Raw genomic sequence first — 24,145 nt, 5'->3', positions numbered from 1 at the left:
AAGGCGGGGGGGGGGGGGGTGGAACGAGCAGCTGTCTACCCTTAGCAGGAGGGTTGCTGATTAATTACCTCTCCTGCTGCTGCTGCTGCTGCTGGCTGTCCAGCAGCAGACTGAAGGTGGCTGCTGCTGTGCACAGGTATATAAAGGCTCAGAGCCTATTATGACACGCGCAGCCAGCGTTCCATTGCCACATTCCGTCTACTGCAGGCGGGATATCTGGATGGCTGAATGTCACTGAGAAGCTCACAGAGACCGCCATAAGCAACAGTTTAAAAGAATGCCACAGACTAATCAACCAAACTTTTTGGGTTGGTTTCTCTTTTATAGTCTGCAGGCATTAAATGAAAGAAGTCAGTGTTCCAGCAGAGGGAGACAACGTTTCAGAAAAGGCATTGTAGCAAACCAAAAAAGAAATTTTAAGCGCAGCAGAGTAACCAGCTCACATACCTGTTAGCTCAGGTGAGTTTAAAAGGCTGCTGTTGATAACAAGGGCATTTGCTAAATAGATGGTGTGTGTGCAACAATATACTGAAAGGTCAATTATATTGTGCAGCTTATCTCACCACCTGTAGTTATTTAGGTGAAAGCTCCAAAATGCTTGCCTAATATGTCTGTTTATCCAAAAGGAAGTATAGAGGGAGAGCTAGATAGATAGCATTGCATTACATTACATGGCAATGCAATGCACAGTTGCTGAAGTTGAACCAAAATGAGCTTGTCATCTGGCTTCTGCAACTTTTAACATGAAAAATCCAATGAGGAGAAGAAAAGCAAAGCCAAAGAGTCCATCCCAAAATCCGACAAACAAGCCAAATGAACAAAAAGCATTGAATTCAATTCTTTCTGATTTTAGAAACTGCATTAAAGAAGGGGTGCACCGGTCCTGGAGATACTGCAATACCAGGTCAATGCGTGGAGTGGACAGAGCAAGCTCTTTTTCCATCTCCCTGTTCTAAAAATCCATTTAATATATGGTCCCCAGATAGGGGACGTATCAGATATTAAACTGATAAGAACAGATACTACACTTGATCTTAGCCAAAAGGCCGAGAAGCGATAACCAGAATTGGTTTCCGACTACGGTGCCACCCAAGGATTCTGAAAAGTCCATTTGTGGAGATGGCCACCTGGACTCCCGTTAAGAAGACATGCTGTCAACCTCTAGATCCCTCACATGCCTGCACTTTTCGGCTTGCTGCTGCTGCAATCCACGCGTTTTAGATCTGCATAACTCCACCTCTTTTAGCACAGTACCCTCAACCCCCGGCTGTTCCCACCCGCCTCAACACCGTTGGAAGGGAGGAGAACCAATTAAGGCGGGGGGGGGGTGGAACGAGCAGCTGTCTACCCTTAGCAGGAGGGTTGCTGATTAATTACCTCTCCTGCTGCTGCTGCTGCTGCTGGCTGTCCAGCAGCAGACTGAAGGTGGCTGCTGCTGTGCGCAGGTATATGAAGGCTCAGAGCCTATTATGACACGCGCAGCCAGCGTTCCATTGCCACATTCCGTCTACTGCAGGCGGGATATCTGGATGGCTGAATGTCACTGAGAAGCTCACAGAGACCGCCATAAGCAACAGTTTAAAAGAATGCCACAGACTAATCAACCAAACTTTTTGGGTTGGTTTCTCTTTTATAGTCTGCAGGCATTAAATGAAAGAAGTCAGTGTTCCAGCAGAGGGAGACAACGTTTCAGAAAAGGCATTGTAGCAAACCAAAAAAGAAATTTTAAGCGCAGCAGAGTAACCAGCTCACATACCTGTTAGCTCAGGTGAGTTTAAAAGGCTGCTGTTGATAACAAGGGCATTTGCTAAATAGATGGTGTGTGTGCAACAATATACTGAAAGGTCAATTATATTGTGCAGCTTATCTCACCACCTGTAGTTATTTAGGTGAAAGCTCCAAAATGCTTGCCTAATATGTCTGTTTATCCAAAAGGAAGTATAGAGGGAGAGCTAGATAGATAGCATTGCATTACATTACATGGCAATGCAATGCACAGTTGCTGAAGTTGAACCAAAATGAGCTTGTCATCTGGCTTCTGCAACTTTTAACATGAAAAATCCAATGAGGAGAAGAAAAGCAAAGCCAAAGAGTCCATCCCAAAATCCGACAAACAAGCCAAATGAACAAAAAGCATTGAATTCAATTCTTTCTGATTTTAGAAACTGCATTAAAGAAGGGGTGCACCGGTCCTGGAGATACTGCAATACCAGGTCAATGCGTGGAGTGGACAGAGCAAGCTCTTTTTCCATCTCCCTGTTCTAAAAATCCATTTAATATATGGTCCCCAGATAGGGGACGTATCAGATATTAAACTGATAAGAACAGATACTACACTTGATCTTAGCCAAAAGGCCGAGAAGCGATAACCAGAATTGGTTTCCGACTACGGTGCCACCCAAGGATTCTGAAAAGTCCATTTGTGGAGATGGCCACCTGGACTCCCGTTAAGAAGACATGCTGTCAACCTCTAGATCCCTCACATGCCTGCACTTTTCGGCTTGCTACTGCTGCAATCCACACGTTTTAGATCTGCATAACTCCACCTCTTTTAGCACAGTACCCTCAACCCCCGGCTGTTCCCACCCGCCTCAACACCGTTGGAAGGGAGGAGAACCAATTAAGGCGGGGGGGGGGTGGAACGAGCAGCTGTCTACCCTTAGCAGGAGGGTTGCTGATTAATTACCTCTCCTGCTGCTGCTGCTGCTGCTGGCTGTCCAGCAGCAGACTGAAGGTGGCTGCTGCTGTGCGCAGGTATATAAAGGCTCAGAGCCTATTATGACACGCGCAGCCAGCGTTCCATTGCCACATTCCGTCTACTGCAGGCGGGATACCTGGATGGCTGAATGTCACTGAGAAGCTCACAGAGACCGCCATAAGCAACAGTTTAAAAGAATGCCACAGACTAATCAACCAAACTTTTTGGGTTGGTTTCTCTTTTATAGTCTGCAGGCATTAAATGAAAGAAGTCAGTGTTCCAGCAGAGGGAGACAACGTTTCAGAAAAGGCATTGTAGCAAACCAAAAAAGAAATTTTAAGCGCAGCAGAGTAACCAGCTCACATACCTGTTAGCTCAGGTGAGTTTAAAAGGCTGCTGTTGATAACAAGGGCATTTGCTAAATAGATGGTGTGTGTGCAACAATATACTGAAAGGTCAATTATATTGTGCAGCTTATCTCACCACCTGTAGTTATTTAGGTGAAAGCTCCAAAATGCTTGCCTAATATGTCTGTTTATCCAAAAGGAAGTATAGAGGGAGAGCTAGATAGATAGCATTGCATTACATTACATGGCAATGCAATGCACAGTTGCTGAAGTTGAACCAAAATGAGCTTGTCATCTGGCTTCTGCAACTTTTAACATGAAAAATCCAATGAGGAGAAGAAAAGCAAAGCCAAAGAGTCCATCCCAAAATCCGACAAACAAGCCAAATGAACAAAAAGCATTGAATTCAATTCTTTCTGATTTTAGAAACTGCATTAAAGAAGGGGTGCACCGGTCCTGGAGATACTGCAATACCAGGTCAATGCGTGGAGTGGACAGAGCAAGCTCTTTTTCCATCTCCCTGTTCTAAAAATCCATTTAATATATGGTCCCCAGATAAGGGACGTATCAGATATTAAACTGATAAGAACAGATACTACACTTGATCTTAGCCAAAAGGCCGAGAAGCGATAACCAGAATTGGTTTCCGACTACAGTGCCACCCAAGGATTCTGAAAAGTCCATTTGTGGAGATGGCCACCTGGACTCCCGTTAAGAAGACATGCTGTCAACCTCTAGATCCCTCACATGCCTGCACTTTTCGGCTTGCTGCTGCTGCAATCCACGCGTTTTAGATCTGCATAACTCCACCTCTTTTAGCACAGTACCCTCAACCCCCGGCTGTTCCCACCCGCCTCAACACCGTTGGAAGGGAGGAGAACCAATTAAGGCGGGGGGGGGGGTGGAACGAGCAGCTGTCTACCCTTAGCAGGAGGGTTGCTGATTAATTACCTCTCCTGCTGCTGCTGCTGCTGCTGGCTGTCCAGCAGCAGACTGAAGGTGGCTGCTGCTGTGCGCAGGTATATAAAGGCTCAGAGCCTATTATGACACGCGCAGCCAGCGTTCCATTGCCACATTCCGTCTACTGCAGGCGGGATACCTGGATGGCTGAATGTCACTGAGAAGCTCACAGAGACCGCCATAAGCAACAGTTTAAAAGAATGCCACAGACTAATCAACCAAACTTTTTGGGTTGGTTTCTCTTTTATAGTCTGCAGGCATTAAATGAAAGAAGTCAGTGTTCCAGCAGAGGGAGACAACGTTTCAGAAAAGGCATTGTAGCAAACCAAAAAAGAAATTTTAAGCGCAGCAGAGTAACCAGCTCACATACCTGTTAGCTCAGGTGAGTTTAAAAGGCTGCTGTTGATAACAAGGGCATTTGCTAAATAGATGGTGTGTGTGCAACAATATACTGAAAGGTCAATTATATTGTGCAGCTTATCTCACCACCTGTAGTTATTTAGGTGAAAGCTCCAAAATGCTTGCCTAATATGTCTGTTTATCCAAAAGGAAGTATAGAGGGAGAGCTAGATAGATAGCATTGCATTACATTACATGGCAATGCAATGCACAGTTGCTGAAGTTGAACCAAAATGAGCTTGTCATCTGGCTTCTGCAACTTTTAACATGAAAAATCCAATGAGGAGAAGAAAAGCAAAGCCAAAGAGTCCATCCCAAAATCCGACAAACAAGCCAAATGAACAAAAAGCATTGAATTCAATTCTTTCTGATTTTAGAAACTGCATTAAAGAAGGGGTGCACCGGTCCTGGAGATACTGCAATACCAGGTCAATGCGTGGAGTGGACAGAGCAAGCTCTTTTTCCATCTCCCTGTTCTAAAAATCCATTTAATATATGGTCCCCAGATAGGGGACGTATCAGATATTAAACTGATAAGAACAGATACTACACTTGATCTTAGCCAAAAGGCCGAGAAGCGATAACCAGAATTGGTTTCCGACTACGGTGCCACCCAAGGATTCTGAAAAGTCCATTTGTGGAGATGGCCACCTGGACTCCCGTTAAGAAGACATGCTGTCAACCTCTAGATCCCTCACATGCCTGCACTTTTCGGCTTGCTGCTGCTGCAATCCACGCGTTTTAGATCTGCATAACTCCACCTCTTTTAGCACAGTACCCTCAACCCCCGGCTGTTCCCACCCGCCTCAACACCGTTGGAAGGGAGGAGAACCAATTAAGGCGGGGGGGGGGGTGGAACGAGCAGCTGTCTACCCTTAGCAGGAGGGTTGCTGATTAATTACCTCTCCTGCTGCTGCTGCTGCTGGCTGTCCAGCAGCAGACTGAAGGTGGCTGCTGCTGTGCGCAGGTATATAAAGGCTCAGAGCCTATTATGACACGCGCAGCCAGCGTTCCATTGCCACATTCCGTCTACTGCAGGCGGGATACCTGGATGGCTGAATGTCACTGAGAAGCTCACAGAGACCGCCATAAGCAACAGTTTAAAAGAATGCCACAGACTAATCAACCAAACTTTTTGGGTTGGTTTCTCTTTTATAGTCTGCAGGCATTAAATGAAAGAAGTCAGTGTTCCAGCAGAGGGAGACAACGTTTCAGAAAAGGCATTGTAGCAAACCAAAAAAGAAATTTTAAGCGCAGCAGAGTAACCAGCTCACATACCTGTTAGCTCAGGTGAGTTTAAAAGGCTGCTGTTGATAACAAGGGCATTTGCTAAATAGATGGTGTGTGTGCAACAATATACTGAAAGGTCAATTATATTGTGCAGCTTATCTCACCACCTGTAGTTATTTAGGTGAAAGCTCCAAAATGCTTGCCTAATATGTCTGTTTATCCAAAAGGAAGTATAGAGGGAGAGCTAGATAGATAGCATTGCATTACATTACATGGCAATGCAATGCACAGTTGCTGAAGTTGAACCAAAATGAGCTTGTCATCTGGCTTCTGCAACTTTTAACATGAAAAATCCAATGAGGAGAAGAAAAGCAAAGCCAAAGAGTCCATCCCAAAATCCGACAAACAAGCCAAATGAACAAAAAGCATTGAATTCAATTCTTTCTGATTTTAGAAACTGCATTAAAGAAGGGGTGCACCGGTCCTGGAGATACTGCAATACCAGGTCAATGCGTGGAGTGGACAGAGCAAGCTCTTTTTCCATCTCCCTGTTCTAAAAATCCATTTAATATATGGTCCCCAGATAGGGGACGTATCAGATATTAAACTGATAAGAACAGATACTACACTTGATCTTAGCCAAAAGGCCGAGAAGCGATAACCAGAATTGGTTTCCGACTACGGTGCCACCCAAGGATTCTGAAAAGTCCATTTGTGGAGATGGCCACCTGGACTCCCGTTAAGAAGACATGCTGTCAACCTCTAGATCCCTCACATGCCTGCACTTTTCGGCTTGCTGCTGCTGCAATCCACGCGTTTTAGATCTGCATAACTCCACCTCTTTTAGCACAGTACCCTCAACCCCCGGCTGTTCCCACCCGCCTCAACACCGTTGGAAGGGAGGAGAACCAATTAAGGCGGGGGGGGGGGTGGAACGAGCAGCTGTCTACCCTTAGCAGGAGGGTTGCTGATTAATTACCTCTCCTGCTGCTGCTGCTGCTGGCTGTCCAGCAGCAGACTGAAGGTGGCTGCTGCTGTGCGCAGGTATATAAAGGCTCAGAGCCTATTATGACACGCGCAGCCAGCGTTCCATTGCCACATTCCGTCTACTGCAGGCGGGATACCTGGATGGCTGAATGTCACTGAGAAGCTCACAGAGACCGCCATAAGCAACAGTTTAAAAGAATGCCACAGACTAATCAACCCAACTTTTTGGGTTGGTTTCTCTTTTATAGTCTGCAGGCATTAAATGAAAGAAGTCAGTGTTCCAGCAGAGGGAGACAACGTTTCAGAAAAGGCATTGTAGCAAACCAAAAAAGAAATTTTAAGCGCAGCAGAGTAACCAGCTCACATACCTGTTAGCTCAGGTGAGTTTAAAAGGCTGCTGTTGATAACAAGGGCATTTGCTAAATAGATGGTGTGTGTGCAACAATATACTGAAAGGTCAATTATATTGTGCAGCTTATCTCACCACCTGTAGTTATTTAGGTGAAAGCTCCAAAATGCTTGCCTAATATGTCTGTTTATCCAAAAGGAAGTATAGAGGGAGAGCTAGATAGATAGCATTGCATTACATTACATGGCAATGCAATGCACAGTTGCTGAAGTTGAACCAAAATGAGCTTGTCATCTGGCTTCTGCAACTTTTAACATGAAAAATCCAATGAGGAGAAGAAAAGCAAAGCCAAAGAGTCCATCCCAAAATCCGACAAACAAGCCAAATGAACAAAAAGCATTGAATTCAATTCTTTCTGATTTTAGAAACTGCATTAAAGAAGGGGTGCACCGGTCCTGGAGATACTGCAATACCAGGTCAATGCGTGGAGTGGACAGAGCAAGCTCTTTTTCCATCTCCCTGTTCTAAAAATCCATTTAATATATGGTCCCCAGATAGGGGACGTATCAGATATTAAACTGATAAGAACAGATACTACACTTGATCTTAGCCAAAAGGCCGAGAAGCGATAACCAGAATTGGTTTCTGACTACGGTGCCACCCAAGGATTCTGAAAAGTCCATTTGTGGAGATGGCCACCTGGACTCCCGTTAAGAAGACATGCTGTCAACCTCTAGATCCCTCACATGCCTGCACTTTTCGGCTTGCTGCTGCTGCAATCCACGCGTTTTAGATCTGCATAACTCCACCTCTTTTAGCACAGTACCCTCAACCCCCGGCTGTTCCCACCCGCCTCAACACCGTTGGAAGGGAGGAGAACCAATTAAGGCGGGGGGGGGGTGGAACGAGCAGCTGTCTACCCTTAGCAGGAGGGTTGCTGATTAATTACCTCTCCTGCTGCTGCTGCTGCTGGCTGTCCAGCAGCAGACTGAAGGTGGCTGCTGCTGTGCGCAGGTATATAAAGGCTCAGAGCCTATTATGACACGCGCAGCCAGCGTTCCATTGCCACATTCCGTCTACTGCAGGCGGGATACCTGGATGGCTGAATGTCACTGAGAAGCTCACAGAGACCGCCATAAGCAACAGTTTAAAAGAATGCCACAGACTAATCAACCAAACTTTTTGGGTTGGTTTCTCTTTTATAGTCTGCAGGCATTAAATGAAAGAAGTCAGTGTTCCAGCAGAGGGAGACAACGTTTCAGAAAAGGCATTGTAGCAAACCAAAAAAGAAATTTTAAGCGCAGCAGAGTAACCAGCTCACATACCTGTTAGCTCAGGTGAGTTTAAAAGGCTGCTGTTGATAACAAGGGCATTTGCTAAATAGATGGTGTGTGTGCAACAATATACTGAAAGGTCAATTATATTGTGCAGCTTATCTCACCACCTGTAGTTATTTAGGTGAAAGCTCCAAAATGCTTGCCTAATATGTCTGTTTATCCAAAAGGAAGTATAGAGGGAGAGCTAGATAGATAGCATTGCATTACATTACATGGCAATGCAATGCACAGTTGCTGAAGTTGAACCAAAATGAGCTTGTCATCTGGCTTCTGCAACTTTTAACATGAAAAATCCAATGAGGAGAAGAAAAGCAAAGCCAAAGAGTCCATCCCAAAATCCGACAAACAAGCCAAATGAACAAAAAGCATTGAATTCAATTCTTTCTGATTTTAGAAACTGCATTAAAGAAGGGGTGCACCGGTCCTGGAGATACTGCAATACCAGGTCAATGCGTGGAGTGGACAGAGCAAGCTCTTTTTCCATCTCCCTGTTCTAAAAATCCATTTAATATATGGTCCCCAGATAGGGGACGTATCAGATATTAAACTGATAAGAACAGATACTACACTTGATCTTAGCCAAAAGGCCGAGAAGCGATAACCAGAATTGGTTTCCGACTACGGTGCCACCCAAGGATTCTGAAAAGTCCATTTGTGGAGATGGCCACCTGGACTCCCGTTAAGAAGACATGCTGTCAACCTCTAGATCCCTCACATGCCTGCACTTTTCGGCTTGCTGCTGCTGCAATCCACGCGTTTTAGATCTGCATAACTCCACCTCTTTTAGCACAGTACCCTCAACCCCCGGCTGTTCCCACCCGCCTCAACACCGTTGGAAGGGAGGAGAACCAATTAAGGCGGGGGGGGGGTGGAACGAGCAGCTGTCTACCCTTAGCAGGAGGGTTGCTGATTAATTACCTCTCCTGCTGCTGCTGCTGCTGGCTGTCCAGCAGCAGACTGAAGGTGGCTGCTGCTGTGCGCAGGTATATAAAGGCTCAGAGCCTATTATGACACGCGCAGCCAGCGTTCCATTGCCACATTCCGTCTACTGCAGGCGGGATACCTGGATGGCTGAATGTCACTGAGAAGCTCACAGAGACCGCCATAAGCAACAGTTTAAAAGAATGCCACAGACTAATCAACCAAACTTTTTGGGTTGGTTTCTCTTTTATAGTCTGCAGGCATTAAATGAAAGAAGTCAGTGTTCCAGCAGAGGGAGACAACGTTTCAGAAAAGGCATTGTAGCAAACCAAAAAAGAAATTTTAAGCGCAGCAGAGTAACCAGCTCACATACCTGTTAGCTCAGGTGAGTTTAAAAGGCTGCTGTTGATAACAAGGGCATTTGCTAAATAGATGGTGTGTGTGCAACAATATACTGAAAGGTCAATTATATTGTGCAGCTTATCTCACCACCTGTAGTTATTTAGGTGAAAGCTCCAAAATGCTTGCCTAATATGTCTGTTTATCCAAAAGGAAGTATAGAGGGAGAGCTAGATAGATAGCATTGCATTACATTACATGGCAATGCAATGCACAGTTGCTGAAGTTGAACCAAAATGAGCTTGTCATCTGGCTTCTGCAACTTTTAACATGAAAAATCCAATGAGGAGAAGAAAAGCAAAGCCAAAGAGTCCATCCCAAAATCCGACAAACAAGCCAAATGAACAAAAAGCATTGAATTCAATTCTTTCTGAATTTAGAAACTGCATTAAAGAAGGGGTGCACCGGTCCTGGAGATACTGCAATACCAGGTCAATGCGTGGAGTGGACAGAGCAAGCTCTTTTTCCATCTCCCTGTTCTAAAAATCCATTTAATATATGGTCCCCAGATAGGGGACGTATCAGATATTAAACTGATAAGAACAGATACTACACTTGATCTTAGCCAAAAGGCCGAGAAGCGATAACCAGAATTGGTTTCCGACTACGGTGCCACCCAAGGATTCTGAAAAGTCCATTTGTGGAGATGGCCACCTGGACTCCCGTTAAGAAGACATGCTGTCAACCTCTAGATCCCTCACATGCCTGCACTTTTCGGCTTGCTGCTGCTGCAATCCACGCGTTTTAGATCTGCATAACTCCACCTCTTTTAGCACAGTACCCTCAACCCCCGGCTGTTCCCACCCGCCTCAACACCGTTGGAAGGGAGGAGAAGCAATTAAGGCGGGGGGGGGGTGGAACGAGCAGCTGTCTACCCTTAGCAGGAGGGTTGCTGATTAATTACCTCTCCTGCTGCTGCTGCTGCTGGCTGTCCAGCAGCAGACTGAAGGTGGCTGCTGCTGTGCGCAGGTATATAAAGGCTCAGAGCCTATTATGACACGCGCAGCCAGCGTTCCATTGCCACATTCCGTCTACTGCAGGCGGGATACCTGGATGGCTGAATGTCACTGAGAAGCTCACAGAGACCGCCATAAGCAACAGTTTAAAAGAATGCCACAGACTAATCAACCAAACTTTTTGGGTTGGTTTCTCTTTTATAGTCTGCAGGCATTAAATGAAAGAAGTCAGTGTTCCAGCAGAGGGAGACAACGTTTCAGAAAAGGCATTGTAGCAAACCAAAAAAGAAATTTTAAGCGCAGCAGAGTAACCAGCTCACATACCTGTTAGCTCAGGTGAGTTTAAAAGGCTGCTGTTGATAACAAGGGCATTTGCTAAATAGATGGTGTGTGTGCAACAATATACTGAAAGGTCAATTATATTGTGCAGCTTATCTCACCACCTGTAGTTATTTAGGTGAAAGCTCCAAAATGCTTGCCTAATATGTCTGTTTATCCAAAAGGAAGTATAGAGGGAGAGCTAGATAGATAGCATTGCATTACATTACATGGCAATGCAATGCACAGTTGCTGAAGTTGAACCAAAATGAGCTTGTCATCTGGCTTCTGCAACTTTTAACATGAAAAATCCAATGAGGAGAAGAAAAGCAAAGCCAAAGAGTCCATCCCAAAATCCGACAAACAAGCCAAATGAACAAAAAGCATTGAATTCAATTCTTTCTGATTTTAGAAACTGCATTAAAGAAGGGGTGCACCGGTCCTGGAGATACTGCAATACCAGGTCAATGCGTGGAGTGGACAGAGCAAGCTCTTTTTCCATCTCCCTGTTCTAAAAATCCATTTAATATATGGTCCCCAGATAGGGGACGTATCAGATATTAAACTGATAAGAACAGATACTACACTTGATCTTAGCCAAAAGGCCGAGAAGCGATAACCAGAATTGGTTTCTGACTACGGTGCCACCCAAGGATTCTGAAAAGTCCATTTGTGGAGATGGCCACCTGGACTCCCGTTAAGAAGACATGCTGTCAACCTCTAGATCCCTCACATGCCTGCACTTTTCGGCTTGCTGCTGCTGCAATCCACGCGTTTTAGATCTGCATAACTCCACCTCTTTTAGCACAGTACCCTCAACCCCCGGCTGTTCCCACCCGCCTCAACACCGTTGGAAGGGAGGAGAACCAATTAAGGCGGGGGGGGGGGTGGAACGAGCAGCTGTCTACCCTTAGCAGGAGGGTTGCTGATTAATTACCTCTCCTGCTGCTGCTGCTGCTGGCTGTCCAGCAGCAGACTGAAGGTGGCTGCTGCTGTGCGCAGGTATATAAAGGCTCAGAGCCTATTATGACACGCGCAGCCAGCGTTCCATTGCCACATTCCGTCTACTGCAGGCGGGATACCTGGATGGCTGAATGTCACTGAGAAGCTCACAGAGACCGCCATAAGCAACAGTTTAAAAGAATGCCACAGACTAATCAACCAAACTTTTTGGGTTGGTTTCTCTTTTATAGTCTGCAGGCATTAAATGAAAGAAGTCAGTGTTCCAGCAGAGGGAGACAACGTTTCAGAAAAGGCATTGTAGCAAACCAAAAAAGAAATTTTAAGCGCAGCAGAGTAACCAGCTCACATACCTGTTAGCTCAGGTGAGTTTAAAAGGCTGCTGTTGATAACAAGGGCATTTGCTAAATAGATGGTGTGTGTGCAACAATATACTGAAAGGTCAATTATATTGTGCAGCTTATCTCACCACCTGTAGTTATTTAGGTGAAAGCTCCAAAATGCTTGCCTAATATGTCTGTTTATCCAAAAGGAAGTATAGAGGGAGAGCTAGATAGATAGCATTGCATTACATTACATGGCAATGCAATGCACAGTTGCTGAAGTTGAACCAAAATGAGCTTGTCATCTGGCTTCTGCAACTTTTAACATGAAAAATCCAATGAGGAGAAGAAAAGCAAAGCCAAAGAGTCCATCCCAAAATCCGACAAACAAGCCAAATGAACAAAAAGCATTGAATTCAATTCTTTCTGATTTTAGAAACTGCATTAAAGAAGGGGTGCACCGGTCCTGGAGATACTGCAATACCAGGTCAATGCGTGGAGTGGACAGAGCAAGCTCTTTTTCCATCTCCCTGTTCTAAAAATCCATTTAATATATGGTCCCCAGATAGGGGACGTATCAGATATTAAACTGATAAGAACAGATACTACACTTGATCTTAGCCAAAAGGCCGAGAAGCGATAACCAGAATTGGTTTCCGACTACGGTGCCACCCAAGGATTCTGAAAAGTCCATTTGTGGAGATGGCCACCTGGACTCCCGTTAAGAAGACATGCTGTCAACCTCTAGATCCCTCACATGCCTGCACTTTTCGGCTTGCTGCTGCTGCAATCCACGCGTTTTAGATCTGCATAACTCCACCTCTTTTAGCACAGTACCCTCAACCCCCGGCTGTTCCCACCCGCCTCAACACCGTTGGAAGGGAGGAGAACCAATTAAGGCGGGGGGGGGGTGGAACGAGCAGCTGTCTACCCTTAGCAGGAGGGTTGCTGATTAATTACCTCTCCTGCTGCTGCTGCTGCTGGCTGTCCAGCAGCAGACTGAAGGTGGCTGCTGCTGTGCGCAGGTATATAAAGGCTCAGAGCCTATTATGACACGCGCAGCCAGCGTTCCATTGCCACATTCCGTCTACTGCAGGCGGGATACCTGGATGGCTGAATGTCACTGAGAAGCTCACAGAGACCGCCATAAGCAACAGTTTAAAAGAATGCCACAGACTAATCAACCAAACTTTTTGGGTTGGTTTCTCTTTTATAGTCTGCAGGCATTAAATGAAAGAAGTCAGTGTTCCAGCAGAGGGAGACAACGTTTCAGAAAAGGCATTGTAGCAAACCAAAAAAGAAATTTTAAGCGCAGCAGAGTAACCAGCTCACATACCTGTTAGCTCAGGTGAGTTTAAAAGGCTGCTGTTGATAACAAGGGCATTTGCTAAATAGATGGTGTGTGTGCAACAATATACTGAAAGGTCAATTATATTGTGCAGCTTATCTCACCACCTGTAGTTATTTAGGTGAAAGCTCCAAAATGCTTGCCTAATATGTCTGTTTATCCAAAAGGAAGTATAGAGGGAGAGCTAGATAGATAGCATTGCATTACATTACATGGCAATGCAATGCACAGTTGCTGAAGTTGAACCAAAATGAGCTTGTCATCTGGCTTCTGCAACTTTTAACATGAAAAATCCAATGAGGAGAAGAAAAGCAAAGCCAAAGAGTCCATCCCAAAATCCGACAAACAAGCCAAATGAACAAAATGCATTGAATTCAATTCTTTCTGATTTTAGAAACTGCATTAAAGAAGGGGTACACCGGTCCTGGAGATACTGCAATACCAGGTCAATGCGTGGAGTGGACAGAGCAAGCTCTTTTTCCATCTCCCTGTTCTAAAAATCCATTTAATATATGGTCCCCAGATAGGGGACGTATCAGATATTAAACTGATAAGTACAGATACTACACTTGATCTTAGCCAAAAGGCCGAGAAGCGATAACCAGAATTGGTTTCCGACTACGGTGCCACCCAAGGATTCTGAAAAGTCCATTTGTGGAGATGGCCACCTGGACTCCCGTTAAGAAGACATGCTGTCAACCTCTAGATCCCTCACATGCCTGCACTTTTCGGCTTGCTGCTGCTGCAATCCACGCGTTTTAGATCTGCATAACTCCACCTCTTTTAGCACAGTACCCTCAACCCCCGGCTGTTCCCACCCGCCTCAACACCGTTGGAAGGGAGGAGAACCAATTAAGGCGGGGAGGGGGGGGTGGAACGAGCAGCTGTCTACCCTTAGCAGGAGGGTTGCTGATTAATTACCTCTCCTGCTGCTGCTGCTGCTGGCTGTCCAGCAGCAGACTGAAGGTGGCTGCTGCTGTGAGCAGGTATATAAAGGCTCAGAGCCTATTATGACACGCGCAGCCAGCGTTCCATTGCCACATTCCGTCTACTGCAGGCGGGATACCTGGATGGCTGAATGTCACTGAGAAGCTCACAGAGACCGCCATAAGCAACAGTTTAAAAGAATGCCACAGACTAATCAACCAAACTTTTTGGGTTGGTTTCTCTTTTATAGTCTGCAGGCATTAAATGAAAGAAGTCAGTGTTCCAGCAGAGGGAGACAACGTTTCAGAAAAGGCATTGTAGCAAACCAAAAAAGAAATTTTAAGCGCAGCAGAGTAACCAGCTCACATACCTGTTAGCTCAGGTGAGTTTAAAAGGCTGCTGTTGATAACAAGGGCATTTGCTAAATAGATGGTGTGTGTGCAACAATATACTGAAAGGTCAATTATATTGTGCAGCTTATCTCACCACCTGTAGTTATTTAGGTGAAAGCTCCAAAATGCTTGCCTAATATGTCTGTTTATCCAAAAGGAAGTATAGAGGGAGAGCTAGATAGATAGCATTGCATTACATTACATGGCAATGCAATGCACAGTTGCTGAAGTTGAACCAAAATGAGCTTGTCATCTGGCTTCTGCAACTTTTAACATGAAAAATCCAATGAGGAGAAGAAAAGCAAAGCCAAAGAGTCCATCCCAAAATCCGACAAACAAGCCAAATGAACAAAAAGCATTGAATTCAATTCTTTCTGATTTTAGAAACTGCATTAAAGAAGGGGTGCACCGGTCCTGGAGATACTGCAATACCAGGTCAATGCGTGGAGTGGACAGAGCAAGCTCTTTTTCCATCTCCCTGTTCTAAAAATCCATTTAATATATGGTCCCCAGATAGGGGACGTATCAGATATTAAACTGATGAGAACAGATACTACACTTGATCTTAGCCAAAAGGCCGAGAAGCGATAACCAGAATTGGTTTCCGACTACGGTGCCACCCAAGGATTCTGAAAAGTCCATTTGTGGAGATGGCCACCTGGACTCCCGTTAAGAAGACATGCTGTCAACCTCTAGATCCCTCACATGCCTGCACTTTTCGGCTTGCTGCTGCTGCAATCCACGCGTTTTAGATCTGCATAACTCCACCTCTTTTAGCACAGTACCCTCAACCCCCGGCTGTTCCCACCCGCCTCAACACCGTTGGAAGGGAGGAGAACCAATTAAGGCGGGGGGGGGGTGGAACGAGCAGCTCTCTACCCTTAGCAGGAGGGTTGCTGATTAATTACCTCTCCTGCTGCTGCTGCTGCTGGCTGTCCAGCAGCAGACTGAAGGTGGCTGCTGCTGTGCGCAGGTATATAAAGGCTCAGAGCCTATTATGACACGCGCAGCCAGCGTTCCATTGCCACATTCCGTCTACTGCAGGCGGGATACCTGGATGGCTGAATGTCACTGAGAAGCTCACAGAGACCGCCATAAGCAACAGTTTAAAAGAATGCCACAGACTAATCAACCAAACTTTTTGGGTTGGTTTCTCTTTTATAGTCTGCAGGCATTAAATGAAATAAGTCAGTGTTCCAGCAGAGGGAGACAACGTTTCAGAAAAGGCATTGTAGCAAACCAAAAAAGAAATTTTAAGCGCAGCAGAGTAACCAGCTCACATACCTGTTAGCTCAGGTGAGTTTAAAAGGCTGCTGTTGATAACAAGGGCATTTGCTAAATAGATGGTGTGTGTGCAACAATATACTGAAAGGTCAATTATATTGTGCAGCTTATCTCACCACCTGTAGTTATTTAGGTGAAAGCTCCAAAATGCTTGCCTAATATGTCTGTTTATCCAAAAGGAAGTATAGAGGGAGAGCTAGATAGATAGCATTGCATTACATTACATGGCAATGCAATGCACAGTTGCTGAAGTTGAACCAAAATGAGCTTGTCATCTGGCTTCTGCAACTTTTAACATGAAAAATCCAATGAGGAGAAGAAAAGCAAAGCCAAAGAGTCCATCCCAAAATCCGACAAACAAGCCAAATGAACAAAAAGCATTGAATTCAATTCTTTCTGATTTTAGAAACTGCATTAAAGAAGGGGTGCACCGGTCCTGGAGATACTGCAATACCAGGTCAATGCGTGGAGTGGACAGAGCAAGCTCTTTTTCCATCTCCCTGTTCTAAAAATCCATTTAATATATGGTCCCCAGATAGGGGACGTATCAGATATTAAACTGATAAGAACAGATACTACACTTGATCTTAGCCAAAAGGCCGAGAAGCGATAACCAGAATTGGTTTCCGACTACGGTGCCACCCAAGGATTCTGAAAAGTCCATTTGTGGAGATGGCCACCTGGACTCCCGTTAAGAAGACATGCTGTCAACCTCTAGATCCCTCACATGCCTGCACTTTTCGGCTTGCTGCTGCTGCAATCCACGCGTTTTAGATCTGCATAACTCCACCTCTTTTAGCACAGTACCCTCAACCCCCGGCTGTTCCCACCCGCCTCAACACCGTTGGAAGGGAGGAGAACCAATTAAGGCGGGGGGGGGGGTGGAACGAGCAGCTGTCTACCCTTAGCAGGAGGGTTGCTGATTAATTACCTCTCCTGCTGCTGCTGCTGCTGGCTGTCCAGCAGCAGACTGAAGGTGGCTGCTGCTGTGCGCAGGTATATAAAGGCTCAGAGCCTATTATGACACGCGCAGCCAGCGTTCCATTGCCACATTCCGTCTACTGCAGGCGGGATACCTGGATGGCTGAATGTCACTGAGAAGCTCACAGAGACCGCCATAAGCAACAGTTTAAAAGAATGCCACAGACTAATCAACCAAACTTTTTGGGTTGGTTTCTCTTTTATAGTCTGCAGGCATTAAATGAAAGAAGTCAGTGTTCCAGCAGAGGGAGACAACGTTTCAGAAAAGGCATTGTAGCAAACCAAAAAAGAAATTTTAAGCGCAGCAGAGTAACCAGCTCACATACCTGTTAGCTCAGGTGAGTTTAAAAGGCTGCTGTTGATAACAAGGGCATTTGCTAAATAGATGGTGTGTGTGCAACAATATACTGAAAGGTCAATTATATTGTGCAGCTTATCTCACCACCTGTAGTTATTTAGGTGAAAGCTCCAAAATGCTTGCCTAATATGTCTGTTTATCCAAAAGGAAGTATAGAGGGAGAGCTAGATAGATAGCATTGCATTACATTACATGGCAATGCAATGCACAGTTGCTGAAGTTGAACCAAAATGAGCTTGTCATCTGGCTTCTGCAACTTTTAACATGAAAAATCCAATGAGGAGAAGAAAAGCAAAGCCAAAGAGTCCATCCCAAAATCCGACAAACAAGCCAAATGAACAAAAAGCATTGAATTCAATTCTTTCTGATTTTAGAAACTGCATTAAAGAAGGGGTGCACCGGTCCTGGAGATACTGCAATACCAGGTCAATGCGTGGAGTGGACAGAGCAAGCTCTTTTTCCATCTCCCTGTTCTAAAAATCCATTTAATATATGGTCCCCAGATAGGGGACGTATCAGATATTAAACTGATAAGAACAGATACTACACTTGATCTTAGCCAAAAGGCCGAGAAGCGATAACCAGAATTGGTTTCCGACTACGGTGCCACCCAAGGATTCTGAAAAGTCCATTTGTGGAGATGGCCACCTGGACTCCCGTTAAGAAGACATGCTGTCAACCTCTAGATCCCTCACATGCCTGCACTTTTCGGCTTGCTGCTGCTGCAATCCACGCGTTTTAGATCTGCATAACTCCACCTCTTTTAGCACAGTACCCTCAACCCCCGGCTGTTCCCACCCGCCTCAACACCGTTGGAAGGGAGGAGAACCAATTAAGGCGGGGGGGGGGGATGGAACGAGCAGCTGTCTACCCTTAGCAGGAGGGTTGCTGATTAATTACCTCTCCTGCTGCTGCTGCTGGCTGTCCAGCAGCAGACTGAAGGTGGCTGCTGCTGTGCGCAGGTATATAAAGGCTCAGAGCCTATTATGACACGCGCAGCCAGCGTTCCATTGCCACATTCCGTCTACTGCAGGCGGGATACCTGGATGGCTGAATGTCACTGAGAAGCTCACAGAGACCGCCATAAGCAACAGTTTAAAAGAATGCCACAGACTAATCAACCAAAATTTTGGGTTGGTTTCTCTTTTATAGTCTGCAGGCATTAAATGAAAGAAGTCAGTGTTCCAGCAGAGGGAGACAACGTTTCAGAAAAGGCATTGTAGCAAACCAAAAAAGAAATTTTAAGCGCAGCAGAGTAACCAGCTCACATACCTGTTAGCTCAGGTGAGTTTAAAAGGCTGCTGTTGATAACAAGGGCATTTGCTAAATAGATGGTGTGTGTGCAACAATATACTGAAAGGTCAATTATATTGTGCAGCTTATCTCACCACCTGTAGTTATTTAGGTGAAAGCTCCAAAATGCTTGCCTAATATGTCTGTTTATCCAAAAGGAAGTATAGAGGGAGAGCTAGATAGATAGCATTGCATTACATTACATGGCAATGCAATGCACAGTTGCTGAAGTTGAACCAAAATGAGCTTGTCATCTGGCTTCTGCAACTTTTAACATGAAAAATCCAATGAGGAGAAGAAAAGCAAAGCCAAAGAGTCCATCCCAAAATCCGACAAACAAGCCAGATGAACAAAAAGCATTGAATTCAATTCTTTCTGATTTTAGAAACTGCATTAAAGAAGGGGTGCACCGGTCCTGGAGATACTGCAATACCAGGTCAATGCGTGGAGTGGACAGAGCAAGCTCTTTTTCCATCTCCCTGTTCTAAAAATCCATTTAATATATGGTCCCCAGATAGGGGACGTATCAGATATTAAACTGATAAGAACAGATACTACACTTGATCTTAGCCAAAAGGCCGAGAAACGATAACCAGAATTGGTTTCCGACTACGGTGCCACCCAAGGATTCTGAAAAGTCCATTTGTGGAGATGGCCACCTGGACTCCCGTTAAGAAGACATGCTGTCAACCTCTAGATCCCTCACATGCCTGCACTTTTCGGCTTGCTGCTGCTGCAATCCACGCGTTTTAGATCTGCATAACTCCACCTCTTTTAGCACAGTACCCTCAACCCCCGGCTGTTCCCACCCGCCTCAACACCGTTGGAAGGGAGGAGAACCAATTAAGGCGGGGGGGGGGGGGTGGAACGAGCAGCTGTCTACCCTTAGCAGGAGGGTTGCTGATTAATTACCTCTCCTGCTGCTGCTGCTGCTGCTGGCTGTCCAGCAGCAGACTGAAGGTGGCTGCTGCTGTGCGCAGGTATATAAAGGCTCAGAGCCTATTATGACACGCGCAGCCAGCGTTCCATTGCCACATTCCGTCTACTGCAGGCGGGATACCTGGATGGCTGAATGTTACTGAGAAGCTCACAGAGACCGCCATAAGCAACAGTTTAAAAGAATGCCACAGACTAATCAACCAAACTTTTTGGGTTGGTTTCTCTTTTATAGTCTGCAGGCATTAAATGAAAGAAGTCAGTGTTCCAGCAGAGGGAGACAACGTTTCAGAAAAGGCATTGTAGCAAACCAAAAAAGAAATTTTAAGCGCAGCAGAGTAACCAGCTCACATACCTGTTAGCTCAGGTGAGTTTAAAAGGCTGCTGTTGATAACAAGGGCATTTGCTAAATAGATGGTGTGTGTGCAACAATATACTGAAAGGTCAATTATATTGTGCAGCTTATCTCACCACCTGTAGTTATTTAGGTGAAAGCTCCAAAATGCTTGCCTAATATGTCTGTTTATCCAAAAGGAAGTATAGAGGGAGAGCTAGATAGATAGCATTGCATTACATTACATGGCAATGCAATGCACAGTTGCTGAAGTTGAACCAAAATGAGCTTGTCATCTGGCTTCTGCAACTTTTAACATGAAAAATCCAATGAGGAGAAGAAAAGCAAAGCCAAAGAGTCCATCCCAAAATCCGACAAACAAGCCAAATGAACAAAAAGCATTGAATTCAATTCTTTCTGATTTTAGAAACTGCATTAAAGAAGGGGTGCACCGGTCCTGGAGATACTGCAATACCAGGTCAATGCGTGGAGTGGACAGAGCAAGCTCTTTTTCCATCTCCCTGTTCTAAAAATCCATTTAATATATGGTCCCCAGATAGGGGACGTATCAGATATTAAACTGATAAGAACAGATACTACACTTGATCTTAGCCAAAAGGCCGAGAAGCGATAACCAGAATTGGTTTCCGACTACGGTGCCACCCAAGGATTCTGAAAAGTCCATTTGTGGAGATAGCCACCTGGACTCCCGTTAAGAAGACATGCTGTCAACCTCTAGATCCCTCACATGCCTGCACTTTTCGGCTTGCTGCTGCTGCAATCCACGCGTTTTAGATCTGCATAACTCCACCTCTTTTAGCACAGTACCCTCAACCCCCGGCTGTTCCCACCCGCCTCAACACCGTTGGAAGGGAGGAGAACCAATTAAGGCGGGGGGGGGGGGTGGAACGAGCAGCTGTCTACCCTTAGCAGGAGGGTTGCTGATTAATTACCTCTCCTGCTGCTGCTGCTGCTGCTGCTGGCTGTCCAGCAGCAGACTGAAGGTGGCTGCTGCTGTGCGCAGGTATATAAAGGCTCAGAGCCTATTATGACACGCGCAGCCAGCGTTCCATTGCCACATTCCGTCTACTGCAGGCGGGATACCTGGATGGCTGAATGTCACTGAGAAGCTCACAGAGACCGCCATAAGCAACAGTTTAAAAGAATGCCACAGACTAATCAACCAAACTTTTTGGGTTGGTTTCTCTTTTATAGTCTGCAGGCATTAAATGAAAGAAGTCAGTGTTCCAGCAGAGGGAGACAACGTTTCAGAAAAGGCATTGTAGCAAACCAAAAAAGAAATTTTAAGCGCAGCAGAGTAACCAGCTCACATACCTGTTAGCTCAGGTGAGTTTAAAAGGCTGCTGTTGATAACAAGGGCATTTGCTAAATAGATGGTGTGTGTGCAACAATATACTGAAAGGTCAATTATATTGTGCAGCTTATCTCACCACCTGTAGTTATTTAGGTGAAAGCTCCAAAATGCTTGCCTAATATGTCTGTTTATCCAAAAGGAAGTATAGAGGGAGAGCTAGATAGATAGCATTGCATTACATTACATGGCAATGCAATGCACAGTTGCTGAAGTTGAACCAAAATGAGCTTGTCATCTGGCTTCTGCAACTTTTAACATGAAAAATCCAATGAGGAGAAGAAAAGCAAAGCCAAAGAGTCCATCCCAAAATCCGACAAACAAGCCAAATGAACAAAAAGCATTGAATTCAATTCTTTCTGATTTTAGAAACTGCATTAAAGAAGGGGTGCACCGGTCCTGGAGATACTGCAATACCAGGTCAATGCGTGGAGTGGACAGAGCAAGCTCTTTTTCCATCTCCCTGTTCTAAAAATCCATTTAATATATGGTCCCCAGATAGGGGACGTATCAGATATTAAACTGATAAGAACAGATACTACACTTGATCTTAGCCAAAAGGCCGAGAAGCGATAACCAGAATTGGTTTCCGACTACGGTGCCACCCAAGGATTCTGAAAAGTCCATTTGTGGAGATGGCCACCCGGACTCCCGTTAAGAAGACATGCTGTCAACCTCTAGATCCCTCACATGCCTGCACTTTTCGGCTTGCTGCTGCTGCAATCCACGCGTTTTAGATCTGCATAACTCCACCTCTTTTAGCACAGTACCATCAACCCCCGGCTGTTCCCACCCGCCTCAACACCGTTGGAAGGGAGGAGAACCAATTAAGGCGGGGGGGGGGTGGAACGAGCAGCTGTCTACCCTTAGCAGGAGGGTTGCTGATTAATTACCTCTCCTGCTGCTGCTGCTGGCTGTCCAGCAGCAGACTGAAGGTGGCTGCTGCTGTGCGCAGGTATATAAAGGCTCAGAGCCTATTATGACACGCGCAGCCAGCGTTCCATTGCCACATTCCGTCTACTGCAGGCGGGATACCTGGATGGCTGAATGTCACTGAGAAGCTCACAGAGACCGCCATAAGCAACAGTTTAAAAGAATGCCACAGACTAATCAACCAAACTTTTTGGGTTGGTTTCTCTTTTATAGTCTGCAGGCATTAAATGAAAGAAGTCAGTGTTCCAGCAGAGGGAGACAACGTTTCAGAAAAGGCATTGTAGCAAACCAAAAAAGAAATTTTAAGCGCAGCAGAGTAACCAGCTCACATACCTGTTAGCTCAGGTGAGTTTAAAAGGCTGCTGTTGATAACAAGGGCATTTGCTAAATAGATGGTGTGTGTGCAACAATATACTGAAAGGTCAATTATATTGTGCAGCTTATCTCACCACCTGTAGTTATTTAGGTGAAAGCTCCAAAATGCTTGCCTAATATGTCTGTTTATCCAAAAGGAAGTATAGAGGGAGAGCTAGATAGATAGCATTGCATTACATTACATGGCAATGCAATGCACAGTTGCTGAAGTTGAACCAAAATGAGCTTGTCATCTGGCTTCTGCAACTTTTAACATGAAAAATCCAATGAGGAGAAGAAAAGCAAAGCCAAAGAGTCCATCCCAAAATCCGACAAACAAGCCAAATGAACAAAAAGCATTGAATTCAATTCTTTCTGATTTTAGAAACTGCATTAAAGAAGGGGTGCACCGGTCCTGGAGATACTGCAATACCAGGTCAATGCGTGGAGTGAACAGAGCAAGCTCTTTTTCCATCTCCCTGTTCTAAAAATCCATTTAATATATGGTCCACAGATAGGGGACGTATCAGATATTAAACTGATAAGAACAGATACTACACTTGATCTTAGCCAAAAGGCCGAGAAGCGATAACCAGAATTGGTTTCCGACTACGGTGCCACCCAAGGATTCTGAAAAGTCCATTTGTGGAGATGGCCACCTGGACTCCCGTTAAGAAGACATGCTGTCAACCTCTAGATCCCTCACATGCCTGCACTTTTCGGCTTGCTGCTGCTGCAATCCACGCGTTTTAGATCTGCATAACTCCACCTCTTTTAGCACAGTACCCTCAACCCCCGGCTGTTCCCACCCGCCTCAACACCGTTGGAAGGGAGGAGAACCAATTAAGGCGGGGGGGGGGTGGAACGAGCAGCTGTCTACCCTTAGCAGGAGGGTTGCTGATTAATTACCTCTCCTGCTGCTGCTGCTGCTGCTGGCTGTCCAGCAGCAGACTGAAGGTGGCTGCTGCTGTGCGCAGGTATATAAAGGCTCAGAGCCTATTATGACACGCGCAGCCAGCGTTCCATTGCCACATTCCGTCTACTGCAGGCGGGATACCTGGATGGCTGAATGTCACTGAGAAGCTCACAGAGACCGCCATAAGCAACAGTTTAAAAGAATGCCACAGACTAATCAACCAAACTTTTTGGGTTGGTTTCTCTTTTATAGTCTGCAGGCATTAAATGAAAGAAGTCAGTGTTCCAGCAGAGGGAGACAACGTTTCAGAAAAGGCATTGTAGCAAACCAAAAAAGAAATTTTAAGCGCAGCAGAGTAACCAGCTCACATACCTGTTAGCTCAGGTGAGTTTAAAAGGCTGCTGTTGATAACAAGGGCATTTGCTAAATAGATGGTGTGTGTGCAACAATATACTGAAAGGTCAATTATATTTGCAGCTTATCTCACCACCTGTAGTTATTTAGGTGAAAGCTCCAAAATGCTTGCCTAATAT

General features: G+C 45.3%; 18 non-coding genes across 18 annotated transcripts; all 18 read right to left on the bottom strand.

The window, feature by feature from the left end:
• Positions 1-867: 867 nt before the first annotated feature.
• On the bottom strand, positions 868-1,058 carry LOC141158667 (U2 spliceosomal RNA). Its single transcript, XR_012248693.1, has one exon. It is a non-coding gene; the product is annotated as a U2 spliceosomal RNA (small nuclear RNA).
• Positions 1,059-2,176: 1,118 nt separating this feature from the next.
• LOC141158666 (U2 spliceosomal RNA) lies at positions 2,177-2,367 on the bottom strand. Its single transcript, XR_012248692.1, has one exon. It is a non-coding gene; the product is annotated as a U2 spliceosomal RNA (small nuclear RNA).
• A 1,118-nt stretch (positions 2,368-3,485) lies between these two features.
• Positions 3,486-3,676, bottom strand: LOC141159636 (U2 spliceosomal RNA). The gene has a single exon (XR_012249639.1). It is a non-coding gene; the product is annotated as a U2 spliceosomal RNA (small nuclear RNA).
• A 1,119-nt stretch (positions 3,677-4,795) lies between these two features.
• On the bottom strand, positions 4,796-4,986 carry LOC141158664 (U2 spliceosomal RNA). Its single transcript, XR_012248690.1, has one exon. It is a non-coding gene; the product is annotated as a U2 spliceosomal RNA (small nuclear RNA).
• A 1,116-nt stretch (positions 4,987-6,102) lies between these two features.
• LOC141158663 (U2 spliceosomal RNA) lies at positions 6,103-6,293 on the bottom strand. The gene has a single exon (XR_012248689.1). It is a non-coding gene; the product is annotated as a U2 spliceosomal RNA (small nuclear RNA).
• A 1,116-nt stretch (positions 6,294-7,409) lies between these two features.
• On the bottom strand, positions 7,410-7,600 carry LOC141158662 (U2 spliceosomal RNA). The gene has a single exon (XR_012248688.1). It is a non-coding gene; the product is annotated as a U2 spliceosomal RNA (small nuclear RNA).
• Positions 7,601-8,715: 1,115 nt separating this feature from the next.
• Positions 8,716-8,906, bottom strand: LOC141158661 (U2 spliceosomal RNA). Its single transcript, XR_012248687.1, has one exon. It is a non-coding gene; the product is annotated as a U2 spliceosomal RNA (small nuclear RNA).
• A 1,115-nt stretch (positions 8,907-10,021) lies between these two features.
• LOC141158660 (U2 spliceosomal RNA) lies at positions 10,022-10,212 on the bottom strand. The gene has a single exon (XR_012248686.1). It is a non-coding gene; the product is annotated as a U2 spliceosomal RNA (small nuclear RNA).
• Positions 10,213-11,327: 1,115 nt separating this feature from the next.
• Positions 11,328-11,518, bottom strand: LOC141158659 (U2 spliceosomal RNA). Its single transcript, XR_012248685.1, has one exon. It is a non-coding gene; the product is annotated as a U2 spliceosomal RNA (small nuclear RNA).
• A 1,116-nt stretch (positions 11,519-12,634) lies between these two features.
• On the bottom strand, positions 12,635-12,825 carry LOC141158657 (U2 spliceosomal RNA). The gene has a single exon (XR_012248684.1). It is a non-coding gene; the product is annotated as a U2 spliceosomal RNA (small nuclear RNA).
• Positions 12,826-13,940: 1,115 nt separating this feature from the next.
• Positions 13,941-14,131, bottom strand: LOC141159976 (U2 spliceosomal RNA). Its single transcript, XR_012249968.1, has one exon. It is a non-coding gene; the product is annotated as a U2 spliceosomal RNA (small nuclear RNA).
• A 1,118-nt stretch (positions 14,132-15,249) lies between these two features.
• Positions 15,250-15,440, bottom strand: LOC141159928 (U2 spliceosomal RNA). Its single transcript, XR_012249921.1, has one exon. It is a non-coding gene; the product is annotated as a U2 spliceosomal RNA (small nuclear RNA).
• A 1,115-nt stretch (positions 15,441-16,555) lies between these two features.
• Positions 16,556-16,746, bottom strand: LOC141158656 (U2 spliceosomal RNA). Its single transcript, XR_012248683.1, has one exon. It is a non-coding gene; the product is annotated as a U2 spliceosomal RNA (small nuclear RNA).
• Positions 16,747-17,862: 1,116 nt separating this feature from the next.
• On the bottom strand, positions 17,863-18,053 carry LOC141158655 (U2 spliceosomal RNA). The gene has a single exon (XR_012248682.1). It is a non-coding gene; the product is annotated as a U2 spliceosomal RNA (small nuclear RNA).
• Positions 18,054-19,166: 1,113 nt separating this feature from the next.
• On the bottom strand, positions 19,167-19,357 carry LOC141159583 (U2 spliceosomal RNA). Its single transcript, XR_012249587.1, has one exon. It is a non-coding gene; the product is annotated as a U2 spliceosomal RNA (small nuclear RNA).
• A 1,121-nt stretch (positions 19,358-20,478) lies between these two features.
• LOC141158654 (U2 spliceosomal RNA) lies at positions 20,479-20,669 on the bottom strand. The gene has a single exon (XR_012248681.1). It is a non-coding gene; the product is annotated as a U2 spliceosomal RNA (small nuclear RNA).
• Positions 20,670-21,792: 1,123 nt separating this feature from the next.
• Positions 21,793-21,983, bottom strand: LOC141158652 (U2 spliceosomal RNA). Its single transcript, XR_012248679.1, has one exon. It is a non-coding gene; the product is annotated as a U2 spliceosomal RNA (small nuclear RNA).
• Positions 21,984-23,095: 1,112 nt separating this feature from the next.
• Positions 23,096-23,286, bottom strand: LOC141159986 (U2 spliceosomal RNA). Its single transcript, XR_012249978.1, has one exon. It is a non-coding gene; the product is annotated as a U2 spliceosomal RNA (small nuclear RNA).
• Between the last annotated feature and the right edge of the window lie 859 nt (positions 23,287-24,145).

This window comes from Phyllobates terribilis, unplaced genomic scaffold, assembly GCF_046119375.1.
Source record: "Phyllobates terribilis strain yellow unplaced genomic scaffold, ASM4611937v1 Scaffold_8__6_contigs__length_399053987, whole genome shotgun sequence".
NCBI classification, from domain to species: domain Eukaryota; kingdom Metazoa; phylum Chordata; class Amphibia; order Anura; family Dendrobatidae; genus Phyllobates; species Phyllobates terribilis.
The sequence above is the reverse complement of the archived record's forward strand: the minus strand, read 5'-3'. Positions and strand labels throughout refer to the sequence as shown.